The 13795-nt window shown below is 38.5% G+C and overlaps 1 protein-coding gene and 1 long non-coding RNA gene across 9 annotated transcripts in view; one reads left to right on the plus strand and one right to left on the minus strand.

The window, feature by feature from the left end:
• The window catches only part of dlg3 (discs, large homolog 3 (Drosophila)), a 79997-nt gene that overhangs the window by 31151 nt on the left and 35051 nt on the right, over nucleotides 1-13795 (plus strand). The gene's annotated exons all lie outside the window — the stretch shown is intronic.
• On the minus strand, nucleotides 2201-11401 carry LOC127375186 (uncharacterized). The gene is made up of 2 exons (XR_007887333.1): nucleotides 11015-11401; nucleotides 2201-4546 (listed from the first exon to the last, which is right to left on the minus strand). It is a non-coding gene; the product is annotated as an uncharacterized LOC127375186 (long non-coding RNA).

Genomic DNA, 13795 nt, shown 5'->3' on the forward strand with positions numbered 1-13795 from the left:
ACATTATGTTAATGTCCAGTGTCTAATAATTAGTTTGTAAATATATGTGAGTCTGCATGCTGACCACATTCCCAATAAAAAAGATGACTGTAAATAGTGCATAAAGAAGCAGGCCTTTATTTAAAACAAGCCAAGTCTTTATTTATAATTATTCCGTTTTACATTATCTTATTTTCTTTAGAGGCCTTTCTGTTTTCAGATTGTCCTGTTTGATGTTGAAGAAACTTAAATCTTCCTCCATGTTTACATGTTGTCTTGATAAATTCAGCATTATGTACATTTCCACAGTCATGTCATAGCTTCCTCTCCTCAAACAGAATTACTGTTTTCATTCACTAATTATTTCCAGTCGCTTCCATTTTGTAGTTATTTGAATTGCTTTTAAGATGTTGTCAATGAAACCCAACACTTCCTGCTCAGATGTTTCACATTAAGAGCCTTCCTGTGGCTCAAAGGGCATAATCGCTCCCATTCTAGGTGGGCTTTTAATTTGAAACATCTGCAGGAAGTGTTTAGTTTCAATTATTGTAACTTAACATAGCTTGGTAAAATATGAGCGTAGAAACGATCTGAATGAATGAATGAAAAGAGCATTTCTGTTTGACGGGAGAAACTCAGAGCAGTAGAGTGGTGATCTGTTGCTGTACAGATGGTGTTAGTGCTGTGGAAATGTACATTATGCTGAATTTACCATGTGCGCAAGTAGTTTCACCCCCCCTCAATGATTTTTACTCAACCTTCATTACTTTCTGCTTGACAGCTATTATTTAAGACTGGACTGTTGTTTGTATACTGACATTTATTTTAAAAATGAACAGTATATGCATTGCACATCTACATTAGTCAATTCTTATCTATTATTATTTTATTTTTGGATAACATGGTGCTAGCTTGCTTAGCTAGCTAACTGGTGAACTGATATGCACAGAAGACATTTTGACATGTTACAGTAGGAAAAGCACAGATGTAAACAATCGAATGATGGCTGAGTTCCATTTAGCTGCTACAGTTGACTAGAGCAGGGACATCGTTAATGTCCGTTTTAATGGCTTATTGAGGTGGGTATCATTTAGAAGAATAAAACATTGTGCTACAAAACCCGTTTTTTACTTAACAAAAGAAGCCCAACTTCGTAGATGTTAAATCTTGAATAAACCATGCAGCCAAGAATGTTGCCTAAATGAAACAAAGTGTAAAACTAGCCAACTGATCTAAAAAAGTAAACATGACTACAGATTTGACAAGGCATTTAATGACTTGACCATCAACACTATGATAGTGGCAAAAAAGTGTTGAGTTTTGATTCTCAGTCCTTGTTGTGAGCTTTAAGGTCAGTTACTCACAAATGTCTCCTTGCCCTCACAAAGGTAATTTCTAGCAGCTTCAAAAAAGTTAATCCACTCTTAACTTAATGACAAAACACACTCTGCCACAGTTGTTAACACAGTCTTGTGCTAAATGTACAATTTACAGTATACAACAGTAAACTAATTCTAGTATCTAGTATTTGATTCTGTTAACTGTTGCTTAATAACAAATGACAGATTTGTTCCTCGCTCATTCATTGTTAACTATCATTTGTATATTATTATAGAGTGTTACCATTATTTTAGCCATTTCACACACTACTGTACTCTGTGCTCTCTTAGCCTGTATGTACAGTATAGACATAGACAAAGTCCTACAAATGTCTAGCATCCACAGTAAAGAGTCTCATTTCCCATTTATGAAACACCACAGGTAGTTCAAATCTTGATCAAGATGTATGGGAAATCTTTTGAGCTCCTATTAGTAAACTACCATATTTTTTAGATCATATAGAAAACAGAATATTTGTTGTTTATTCATCCATTTTCTGGGAGTTTGTGTGTGTGTGTGTGTGTGTGTGTGTGGAGGACATTTGGCAAAGCAGTGCATTTCTTACCATGTGTAGCTGCTCTGAGTGCCATCTCTGTCTAATGCATTATCCAAGCAGCCCTTCAGCCATTTGGTCTGGCCTCTCATTTTTCTGTGCGTGTGTGTGTGTGTGTGCTGTTTTTCAGTGTTCTTCATTTCTGTCATCCCCCTCCTGTCTTCCACTGCCCTTCTCCTCCTCCGCTCTTTCTTTTTTCATACATAGTACGAATCAAAGGCTTAATTTTCAGGTGTAGAGCAGTATTCAGAGTGGATGCTGCAGCAACAAACAACTCCAGACCTGTGCTTCAGTATGATTAGTGCAGTTTAATATGTTATGTACATGCAGTGCTTTACAGTAATACCACATTTATGCACTGTTTAAAGCTGACTAAGAATTGCATGTTGTAATACAGCAGTAGGATCTTTGATAACTAATGGCATATATGAGTTAAAAATAATTTCAGTTTATATTTGCTGGAGCTTGACCACACGCCAAAATCTGATCTAATTCTTAACCAAGCAACCTTGAACTGCTCACGTGGAATTGATATACTGTATTTATCTAGCTCAATCTTCTACTCTAACCCAAATCTTAAGTTTTTTTGCTATCTATATCTTATATTCAAAGTTCTGACCATCATCTGGTTACAACAACATTTTATTTACTAGTTCATATATGGAAGTTAGAATTTGCAGTGTAAAACATGCATGAGCATGTCTTTTAATATTTAGTGAAAGCAAAGATACGCACAAACTGTCTTCTATATTGGCCCATATCTCAGCAGTTATGTTTGTAAGTAATATGTTATCTTAACAAATAAGAGTGATGCCAAAACTCAAACAAAAAATAAGAACTGTGTAGTGAAGAAAAACCCACTAACAATCACTTTACATAATCACAAATTTGTCAAGCTTTCATTTGATACCATACTTTTATTCTTTTTATGGAGGTCTAATTGCAATCTAAGGTGGTTAAACATCAGATTCGTGCTGTGTTCCTGTTTGATGGTCCATAAATTATTTTAATAATACTGACAGATTTGGCCTGGTCTGGAGTGATTTGTGCCTACAAAAACTGGATTGATGGCATTCGTGGTCATATGTTTTAAGATATTCTCAAGACAAAACCTACATTGAGCTGTAGATCACCATAATACATTCATATCAAACCTCTCTTCGGCTGATTGTTTGTTCCAGTTAAAATTTGTCAAAAAATGTAGGGGATAAAATTTGGAAGAAACAATCAACTATTTTGAACTGAAACCCATTTCTACAATCTAAAAAATGCTCTATGTTTTATGTTTTCTTCCTTTCTAGAACCTATAAGTGACATTTTACTGTATATTCACAGCTTCACAGTATAGACATACAGTATATTGTAACAGCATATGTTTGGCTCACATGGACTTCCTGTTTCCTCCCCCACTGAGCTGACAAGACGAGAGGGCCGCTAACATTTTCCAGACATATGTCTGTTGTATGTGCACAGAACCACAGATGATCCCTAAAACATGTCCCTCTGTTTATTATCCGTCATTATTTTCTATTAGTGAAAATCGACTCTGTCTACCCACAGAGTTTGGAAAAACAGAGGCACACATCTCAATCTCAGAGAGAGAGATAAAGAGAGAGCTTGCCCTCACCCTGTTATGGATATAAACAATACAAGCAATCCCAGCTTAATATCATACATCTTATTACACTGTTGAGTACATCTCTGCCTTGAAATTGCTTTTATAGATTTATTTCTTTTTGTTTTCCTCTGTGTGTCTGTGCATTTTTGTTAATATTATTTCACAATGTAACGCAACCTTTCCCAGTACAAGCCAAATTCAAATTCCTTCTCATATAATTTGCTTTTACTTATGTGGAATTTTTAAATCTTCTTATGTAGCGTAGACAGGACAGCAATATGGACTAGTAGCCCTTTTCCATACACACGTGCTTGCTTGGCTTGAGTCAGTTTGACTTTCCCTTGCATCAGCGTAACAGGGATTTGCATCTCTATTACAACAGGGCTACCAGAATGAAGGTGTGTCTCAGCAGAAAAAAACTGGGATTTGTCGGCTGTTGTTTGTAAAAGTTGGCCCCTCCTCTCCGGCCCTACGAGAAAAAGCGTAGTAGTGGACAAGTGAGCTAGAGAGTGAACGAAGAGAGGGAGCGGCTACCTAGAACAAAGCAGTGAATCAGAGAAAGAGAACATTATTTTCTAATTGTTTGATTGCAGTTACGTTTTAAAACATAAATTAACACCAACACATCTCAGGAAGGTGACACAGTGCCAGATTTTGTGTGAATGCAGCCGAAGCCTTCATCCTGTCCCCGGCCTCTCTGCTCTGCGGGTGTGTAGCTCAGTTCGACACTCGGTCAAACAGACACAGACCTGTAGACGACCATCTGACGCCAGCTCTTGGAGGTGGCCAGAGATGTCCATCTCGGGCTTGACTCGGTACAGCTTGACGCATTTATAATAATGGAAACTCAAAACAATGCGACATGGTTGGTTGCCAATTAAAAAGCTGTAATGGTTTGTGTGACATCACCTGTAGCTTTCTGGATGGATGTTTATAGCTGGGGTTCGGGTTTATGGTTTGCTGCCATCTTGAAGCTGGTTTGGACAGCAGCAGCCACCAAGACTGAGTGTCATAGACTGAGAATACAAATAAACACACAGCCTCTTAATGGAATTTATCTATTATCTATATCAGCAAAGCCTGGACAGGTTTTCTGATTCTTATTTTCAGTGACAACAAATGATAAATACCCATGTCTGCTGTGGTGAGGGTCACAGTAAATGTAGTCTGGCCAGATAAGATGCTGGATTACCATGGTATTTTGAAGGTTTCAGTGTATAGCACATGGTCAGCAGGCAGTGGTCCAACCTTTCAGTTGGCAGCCACATTCTTACTTCTGTACTGTAATAATAACTCCAATTCACAGCTGATGTTTTTATCTTTATGTTTTTTGTATCAGCCTTATGTGTTGGCTTTTGCGATGGTCTAGGCTTGCAGTCAAATATGTTTTGCATAACTAAGTTTATGTTTAACTGACAAGTAGTGTGACTATAAAGGCTACTACTATAAAGTAATCCTCAACCCATCATTATTTTAAGATTGTGCATTGAGTGCAAGACATGCATCGAACATATTTTGTTTTAAATATATATAATTCAAAAGCCTAAGTAAGATTTGAAATTGCATTTCTATTCTGAGATTCTTTAAATGTATGGTGTGAAGAAGCCATTCGATATATATATATAAATATATTAAATAAAAGTTTTGAGGAAAAATTCGTTGGTTAAGTCTTGAACCAGCCTTATAGCACAAGCTACGTACGTAACCAACGGGCAGATATCAAAGCAAAGCCAGTTGGATTTTATAGAAACGTTTCAGGGAAATTCACACAAGAATACAATATCATGTAATTTACAAATCTGTTAGGCCTGTCTAGCTTTGCACTGATAATAATTATTTGTTATTAATAATAATAATAGCTGGAATCACTCATATAGGTGTAGATTGTTGTGTCCGTAGATTCTCATGAGGCATTTGACAAAATTAGATATATACTCACAAACTGGAAGTTTGCCTTTCTCCATTTACAGTAACTGATCGTACAGTATATACTGCTCTTCCCTTCCCTGCTGTGAAACCTTTACTTGCAAAAAGATTAACACAGATGCTTTAAGCTATCATGACTTTTTTGGCCATAAAATACAAATATTTTCTATAAACAGCAGTTTAAAAGGTCAACCATTGCCATTCAACAATGACAGAGAGTTGCCTTTAAGCTCAAGTCCCACAAGCTGAGACATGTGAGGGAAGAACAAAGCAGACATCTGTGTTTTAATGCGCTTTTTACATAGCAGCTAGAAAAAAACACAAGAACACATTATTGTGTCATGTCTGCGAGGACTTGCTCTCTTGTAAATGAAAGTACAAGATGCCTTTTTCCCCACACTGTGCTCTTCCAGGTGTTGCAGGGCTGGGTGGGCTGGACTAGATTGGATGCCACCAACTGCAACACACGTGTACACACACCACTGTGACTCAGTGTTCGTACTGTAATACATATTCTGTCAAATACCCCCAATATTATAATTTAAAAAACTAAAGCACTAAAACTAATATAAACTCAACTAAAACTAAACATTTTTAGATAATAAAAACTAAACTGAAACAAGCAAATTCCCTCTGGAAACTAACACGCTAAACTGAACTAAAACAAAATTTAAACGAGATAGAAATAAAAACTATAATAACTCTGACACACATACAGAAAACATCAGACCCTTATGTTTCTTCATGATCACACAGATGACGGATTAATGCTACTGATCCTTTTAAGTAAACGCCAACTGACCATCCGTGTGACAACAATGTATTGATCTATTGAAGGCAGAAGACCAGCAGCATTGTACAGTGTCATCAAGTTGACTTTGTAAGCTGATACCAAAGATGAGGTGAATAGGTGAAGGCATTCTCACTGATACACATATATTAATATACTAGTTATTTACTTTGCCAAATACATTTTGGAAGAAACATAATTTACTTTTTGTTTTACTTTAGGTGGCTATATTTTTGGGAATTCCAGGATATTGGAGAATATGTTCTCATATTACACAAATCATTGCGGAAAAAAAGATGTATGAACACTGAGCCTACCAACAACAATCAGAATTTGCATCAATGTTGTACTGTCTAGGCAACTAAAACGTCTTAAGGTTAGGAAAACCTCTGTGTTGTGATTTGTTTTTATAGTTCAGAAAGAGCTATGCTAGCTGTTTTCCCCTGTTTCCAGTCTTCAAACTAAGTTAACCTTCTTCTGCATCTAGCTTCATATTTAGCTTCCAGACATGACAGTGGTATCAATCTTCTCATTTAACTATTGGCAAGAAAGCAAATAAGTGTTTCCTAAAATGTCGAACTATTTCTTTTATCATGCTTTATTTTCCAGGACTGGAGATTGTTGGGAAAACAATAAGGAATATAGTATGTTGAAAGTACACAATTGAACTTGTAGATACATTAAATACAGCTTTTGTTGTTATGCTGCTCTAATTCAAATATGTGAAGGTACATTTTAGGAGACTGGCTTGGCCCTCCGATTGTTGTCATATCGATTTCGATATGTCATAAAAATGCTCAGTCCTGTGTTGAGTATGTCGAGGAAAGCAGCAACGCCGAGCCCTCCCCGCATGTGAACCAGCAAGTGTCTTTTCAGTTGTCAGTTTGTGCTGTGATGATGCAAGAGAGGAGGGGATGCAATGGGTGGAGGGATTAGGAGAGGAGAAGGGCAGAGAGGGAAGGATGGGAAGGGGAGATGGGGGGGGAATGAGAGGTGTGGCATAAGAAAGGGATGAGAGGGGTAGAAGCCAGTAAGTAGGAGGAATGGAAAGGAAAGAAGGAGAAGGGGGGGTAGGAGCATGTGCTCAGACACAGCCCTGTGTGTTGCCATGGTGCAGGCTCAGTCAGAGCTGCACAGTAGCTTTGCTGCTCAGCTAGCTAATTACCCACAGACTGCAATGTTGATACGCAGGCGGCTGAAGCCTTCTGGATTTCCAAGAGCTTTATGCGTTTGCCGCACTGACACACGAGTGCGAGTCAAGGAACAATTTATCTTTTTATATTTAGAAAATGCGTCTACAGACACCAAGTAAAAATGCGATCCAGAAATGTGCTCTAGGTATGTGGTGAACAGCGTTATTGAACATTGTAGTGGTGCTCTGCTGTGTCAGCCATGCCACTTGTGTAATATAAAGAGCTCTTCCAGCCCAGAGCTTCATTGTCCGTACACTGTCACTGCTTACTGAGAGCCTGCAGATCCTGATCAGCCTGCTTATAAAACCCAATATGGGCCATTGTGGATTAATATTCACCATTAAAATTTCCAATTATGTAATCAGCCAAATCCAAGCCCTGCATATGCTCACTAGAATATCTCAGCAGGCAGGAATGAAGAAGGGGTTGGGGGAGGGTCTGAATGAGAGGAATGATGCAACGTCAGTCCGTCCTAGAATTCAAGAAAATTAGGGGTTTTGTTTGAGCAAAGATCTTAGGGGGTTGAAGGAACTAGGCCTGTCATTCTTATCGCAATAACGTTTAATGTTACCAGCTGCAAATGGAAATCTAAAGGTAGTTGTTTGGTTATATTAAAGCTTATAGAAATTTTAATTTCAGTAGATGCAAAGAACTTGTGGGGATCCTTTCTACCGTCTGTCTGCATTTTGCTTTCATTTTTGTACAAACACATGTCAGAGCATCCATTGCGTTTGATTATGTGATAAAATATTAAGTCATTACATGTTCATGTTCCTTTTTTGATCCTGTGGAACAATTTGACTAAGTGATAAGCAATTTTGATTGTTAACAGTGCAGACAAATCCTCCCTGAAACTTAAATCCCATTTCAATCTCACAATGTTGTTTGTTTAAAACTAATCTCAACACAATACCTATAAGCTTGTGGATTTCATTGTCAAGGAGCTGCTTTGCAAAATTCAAATTTGTTAAGTTTAAAGACGCTTTGAGAGTGAAGGACAGTTTGACATGTTACATTACAAAAATGATTTTGTAGTTACTGTTTTGTTACAGAACTGCTCACACTCCTAAAGTCTGAATGAATGCTGCAACTCATGATTTTTTAAAGAGCTGAAATTAGTGAACTAATTAATGAATTCATCAATGGCAATTTTGATAATCAAATAGTTGTTTGAATTTTTTTCAATGACAATTATTCAATGGTTGTGAATATTTGCTAGTTGTCTTATTCTTCCATTATAGTAAACAGAATATGTTTTGGACTGTTGATTGGACAAAACAAACAAACTAGGCTTTATGTATACTTTTGACTATTGTCTTTTTGTTGAAAGAAATTGATTATTTAAGAAAATAAGAATTAGAATAGAATTAATTAATTAACCCATAATAAAAATAACTGTTAGTTGCAACCCTAATTATTTCCATTATGGACTAATATGTTGATTATCTTTGTGATTAATCGTGAACAAAAGTGAAAATGTCATTTTTCATTTACAAAGAATCCGAAAGATATTTAATTGACAATGACAAAACAGACCCAAATGGCCACATCTGATGAGTGTGAACCAACATTTTTGCTTTCCAAAAGAGGCTAAACGGTCAAGCGATTATCAAAATTGTTGCTAAATATTTTTCTGTCAATCGACTAATCAATAAATAAACTTAAATCATATATGACGGTGTTGACGACTCATCCATTTCATATTGACACATTCTGAAACCAACACTATTGTTTATCTTACTGCATCCACATTGTACTTTCATTCTTGTGGCTGGAGTCCATCTATTCTGTCCAACACAACAGGTTTGTCATGTTTTGACAGCCAGCTGGTATACTGTGTTTCATCACAGGCACCTCTGTTACCATAAAAGCGCTCCAGCCTTAAAGGTTTAAATGTTTTCAGATCAGTGTCGTATCTCCGGTCCAATAAGGTGGCTGCAATGATCTCAGCCAAGATGCTTTCTTTAAGGGACGGTGTGTCGTGCCTGAACACAACCTGAGGTGGGCAGAGAAGAAGGGCAAATCTGGACCCTCGACAGGAGGCAGATTGATTTGGCAATCACCAAAGTGCTACAAACGTTTAAAACAATGCCCTGTTTTTTTTCCCCCCTCTGCTGGTTGGCGCTAAATACATCAGCATATGGATAAATGTGCTCATGTATTCATAACTATCACAGGGAAACTAGAGGCACAGCTCTTGTTTCTGTTGCCTCGCCCGTTGTCCTACTTACTGTAATTCTTCATCACTTTCAACACCTACACTTATTGTGAGCCAAAAACTCAAGCACGGCTAGTGAATGGAGATATGTGAATATGTGGGCGTTCCCATGTGGAGCATATAGAACAACATGAAACCTCAACCATGACAGGAGGATCTCTGCTGCTATGTGTTGAGTCGGGCTGAGCCCCAATAGTTTACATTGGGCTGTGGGTTGAAGTTAGCCTATTTTCACTGTAGTATTTTTACAATAGAGCCCCAAGTACTCTGTATTTGCTTTCAGTATATTTATCGCTCTCTCATGATTTTGATTTGTGAACCAGTATCAGCTAAGGGGCCATAGTTTCCATTTATTTTAGCCCAAAATATTACAGCGACATTTAAAGATACAGAAAATACTATGGATTAGATTGCTGACATTCACTTGTGAGTGAAGGCTTGTGGTGTAAAAGGCCGTAAAAGGAAATGAGAGAAACATTTCCCGTCATTTTTTATTTATTTATTTATTTTTTGCAATGGAATGCATCAGATGGGTTTAAGGATCATCGTGGCCTTAGGGGAGAGTGTTTGTTACATCACTGGGTTCATGAAGCAGAATCACAGTCCAATGTTCCCAATTAAAAGAAACAAATAAGTCTAAAATTGGAAGGGTCTAATTGCAGCTCAGAAGATTGTGTTCTGGGGTACTCAAGAAAGGAATGAGGAAAATGAAGGTGACAAAAGTGAATCAGAGGAAAGTGAAACAGAGCAAAGAGCTCTCATTGAAAAAGTACAGAGCATTTTGGACCATCCGGTGTATTTTCTGGTAGTAACTTGTTTCAGATTGTTAATTTTTATGTGAATCCCTTTTAGCTGCAGCGAGATACTTTTCTGTAGTCTGTTCCTGTAGTAAGTTTGGGATGTAAGGAGAGAGTTAAGACTAATGGAGGCCATTTAATATAATTTTAAATGAACAGAGATTTGAGATGAGAAGATTGATACTACTCTCATCTGTCAATATGAAGCTATAGCCTGCAGCTGGTTATCTTAGCTTAGCACAAAAACTGGAAAGAGGAGAAAACAGCTACCCTTGCTCTGTACTGTAACAAAATCCACCTACACTATCTCTAAAGCTCATAAATTATCATGTTGTATCTTGTTTGTTTAATCCTATCAAATAACGTAAGTGTAAAAATCACAATTTGCTCTTTTACAAGGGTCAGTGTGCCGTACTATTTCTGCCTTCCGTAGTTTTTCCTTGTTTGCTTCAGAATGAAAACTAGTCATCCTAATAACAAAGTCAATATTCTAAAAACATATAGATTCATTGCCGGATTTTTTTCTAACATGTCAGTGGCTGTATAGTGAATAGTCTCACCTTGTCATGTCAGAATAAGAAGTTACCTCAGGAACATCGTCAGCATCTTCACAGTGTCACAGAGACCACACAGCCTACATATTAAAAAAAAAACGAAGACAAATTCAGATAATGACTTTTCTTCATAATGGCACCACCGCAGATGAAGCATCAAAATGGCAGCACTCAGTTGTGTGTAGTTGTGCACTGTCACCGGTACTCAGCACAGGATCCAAAACACCAGAGAGGAACAAGCTTAGCAGCTCTCTCAGCTTAGCAACAAGGGGTAGCAACTATCCAAGAGCTGCGAGGTGACCTCTGATGTAGAGGAAGCAGTGGGGGCGGGATTATGTGAAGCATACTGATGACACTCACACATGACAGGCTTCCTTCATTATGGAGCCTTGCCACAGCACACTTGGTAACTTTCACCGTAGCTGTTAGCTTGTGATTGAGCCTCGTGGTGTTGGCTGTGTGATCGTGAGACCGGTGACTGATGTGAATTAGCAGTACAGTAATTTACATAATGTATCTTGATAAAAAAACAGTAATCATTATTGACAGATTATATTTCTACAGCAGCGTACTTTAGCGCAGCAGTTGACGGTGCCTGTGGGGGGGGGGACACCTGTAGTTCTGTCACCCACTCATTAGCAGCAACATTCGAAAGGCAGGGATGACTCAATCAGAGAAATAACACTGAGACATCAGTTACAATGTTGCTTCACGTACATGTACTGTACAGCACTTCAGAGCAAAAAATAGAGCTGAACTGGGTAGTCATTCCATTTTTCGAAAATCAGTTCATAGATTAATCTGCAACCATTTTGATTGAGTCTCTTGTACAAATTTGCGCACACTTCATTTGCCCACATACATGAAAGTTAAAGCATGAATACACACACCAGAGACACTGTCATGTTCAGACCTGATCAATTGTCAGCAGACTTGTAGAAAGCCTTCTCAAGCAACACTGTTATGAATATTCGTTACGCTAAGTACTTTTCCCTCTGTGGCTGCACTTGTGAAGGTCAAACTAGCCAGCTCTCATTTGGAGCTGCTCAGCATGACAGAGAGGTAAGCCAGAGCATGCTTTTGTAATATTACATAAAGATGAGGAGGGAGCGCTGCTGACAGCTGTGACGGGGCTATTAATTATGGTTTCATGAATGTGCGTCTGTGGTGTGTGTGTGTGTGTGTGTGTGTTTGGAGGGGGGGGTGCAACATAGTCACAATGCTCAATCATAGCCATCAAATCAGAAAACTTTGAGCTTTAATGGGGCTGTTTTATGGGTGGACTAATTAATTTCCTTGTGGCTGCCTTATTGATATGAATGCCTGAATTCAGCCGGAGTTGTAGCAGGAGAGAAGGAGCAGTTGACCTTTACCGCTATGGGATTTTCTTTATTACATCTCGTTATTCCGCCTTTGTCACTGACAAAGAATGCAACATTGAGTTTCAGCGCTGTCTGTGAGTAAAACGTCTCACGCAGTCACGTGTTCATCCTTTGTCAATTCCGTGCGTCTGTCACTTCTTCTCTCACCTTGCCTCTCTCCTTCCCTCTTCCCTCCGGCACAGGGGCCACAGCGTGAATGAGATGTTGGGTGCATGGTAATTGAGTAGATATTGATTGGACTGCAGCGTGGCCTACGAGAGGCCAATGAGAGCCGGGGGATCAGAGCAGCACCACTGACTGCGTCTCTCATCCCACATTCTGCAGGAAAACATAAATGCAGTACCACTAGAGGCACCAGAAAACGAAGGAACATTACATTTTTAAATAACATAAGCACATCTTGTTCGTCTATCTGTTATTAGCTCTGACTGTAGGCCCAGGAAGAGCTTTCTTCAGCATTGGCTGTATCATTTGACTTACTGGGTGCATCATCTGAGCGGGTCTGACTGTCATATTTCACTGCGATGTCACCACTGGAGACTGAGCTGCCATGTCGGTGTACCTGGCAAGAAAGGAACTGATGTGGAAATGTTTGCTAAGGAGGAAGGGGTTATTGCCCTGTCAGCATCCCGTCGCTTAGCACACGCTGAACCCTCTTGTTCTTCCCCTCCACTCTACCTGCGATGAAGAGGAGGGTTTGACAACACAACATGTAATGCTGACAGGTGTGGAAGAAAGCCAGTGTTTAACATTCCTAAGGTGTGATATATTGTCACCAACAGGGATACAGATGTCATCCACAGGATTTTTCAAAATTAGATCTACATTTGTAAATTATGTTTTATTGGGATGCTCAGTGTTTGTTTTTTTCATTTGTGTACCGCATTACAGCACTGGTAAACATACATTAAAGAGAGGCAGTGTGCGACCATATTTAGACTTACAGTATATGTTGCAGTGTGAAAGTCTAGTACAACCATTGAAGGTTTTACAAAAAGGCTTTGATGAGATTGATTCCACTCACATGTCTGTACAGTAAATATAAAGCTACACCGAGCAGCCAGCTTACCTAGCTTAGCATAAAGACTACAAATGGGGGGAAAAGCTAGCCTGGCTCTGTCCAAAGGTTACAAAACCCTGCCTTAAAACAGCAAATTGTTGTTTTTACATTTTTCTACTGGTTAAACAAACAATTGTTCAATCAGGTTCGTAGATTTTGATACCTTTGGAAGGAGCCAAATTAGCTTTTTTTCCTGGAAGTAGCTTCGTATTTAACATATCTTCTCATCTAACTCTAAGAAAGAAAGCAAATAGGCATATTTCCCAGAATGCCAAACCTTTTCCTTTAACCTAGCTAATGTATACAGTATATCTGCCTGACAAACCATGAGCTACTAAACACAGT

The sequence above is a fragment of the Dicentrarchus labrax genome, unplaced genomic scaffold (assembly GCF_905237075.1).
Source record: "Dicentrarchus labrax unplaced genomic scaffold, dlabrax2021, whole genome shotgun sequence".
Classification (NCBI taxonomy): Eukaryota; Metazoa; Chordata; class Actinopteri; family Moronidae; genus Dicentrarchus; species Dicentrarchus labrax.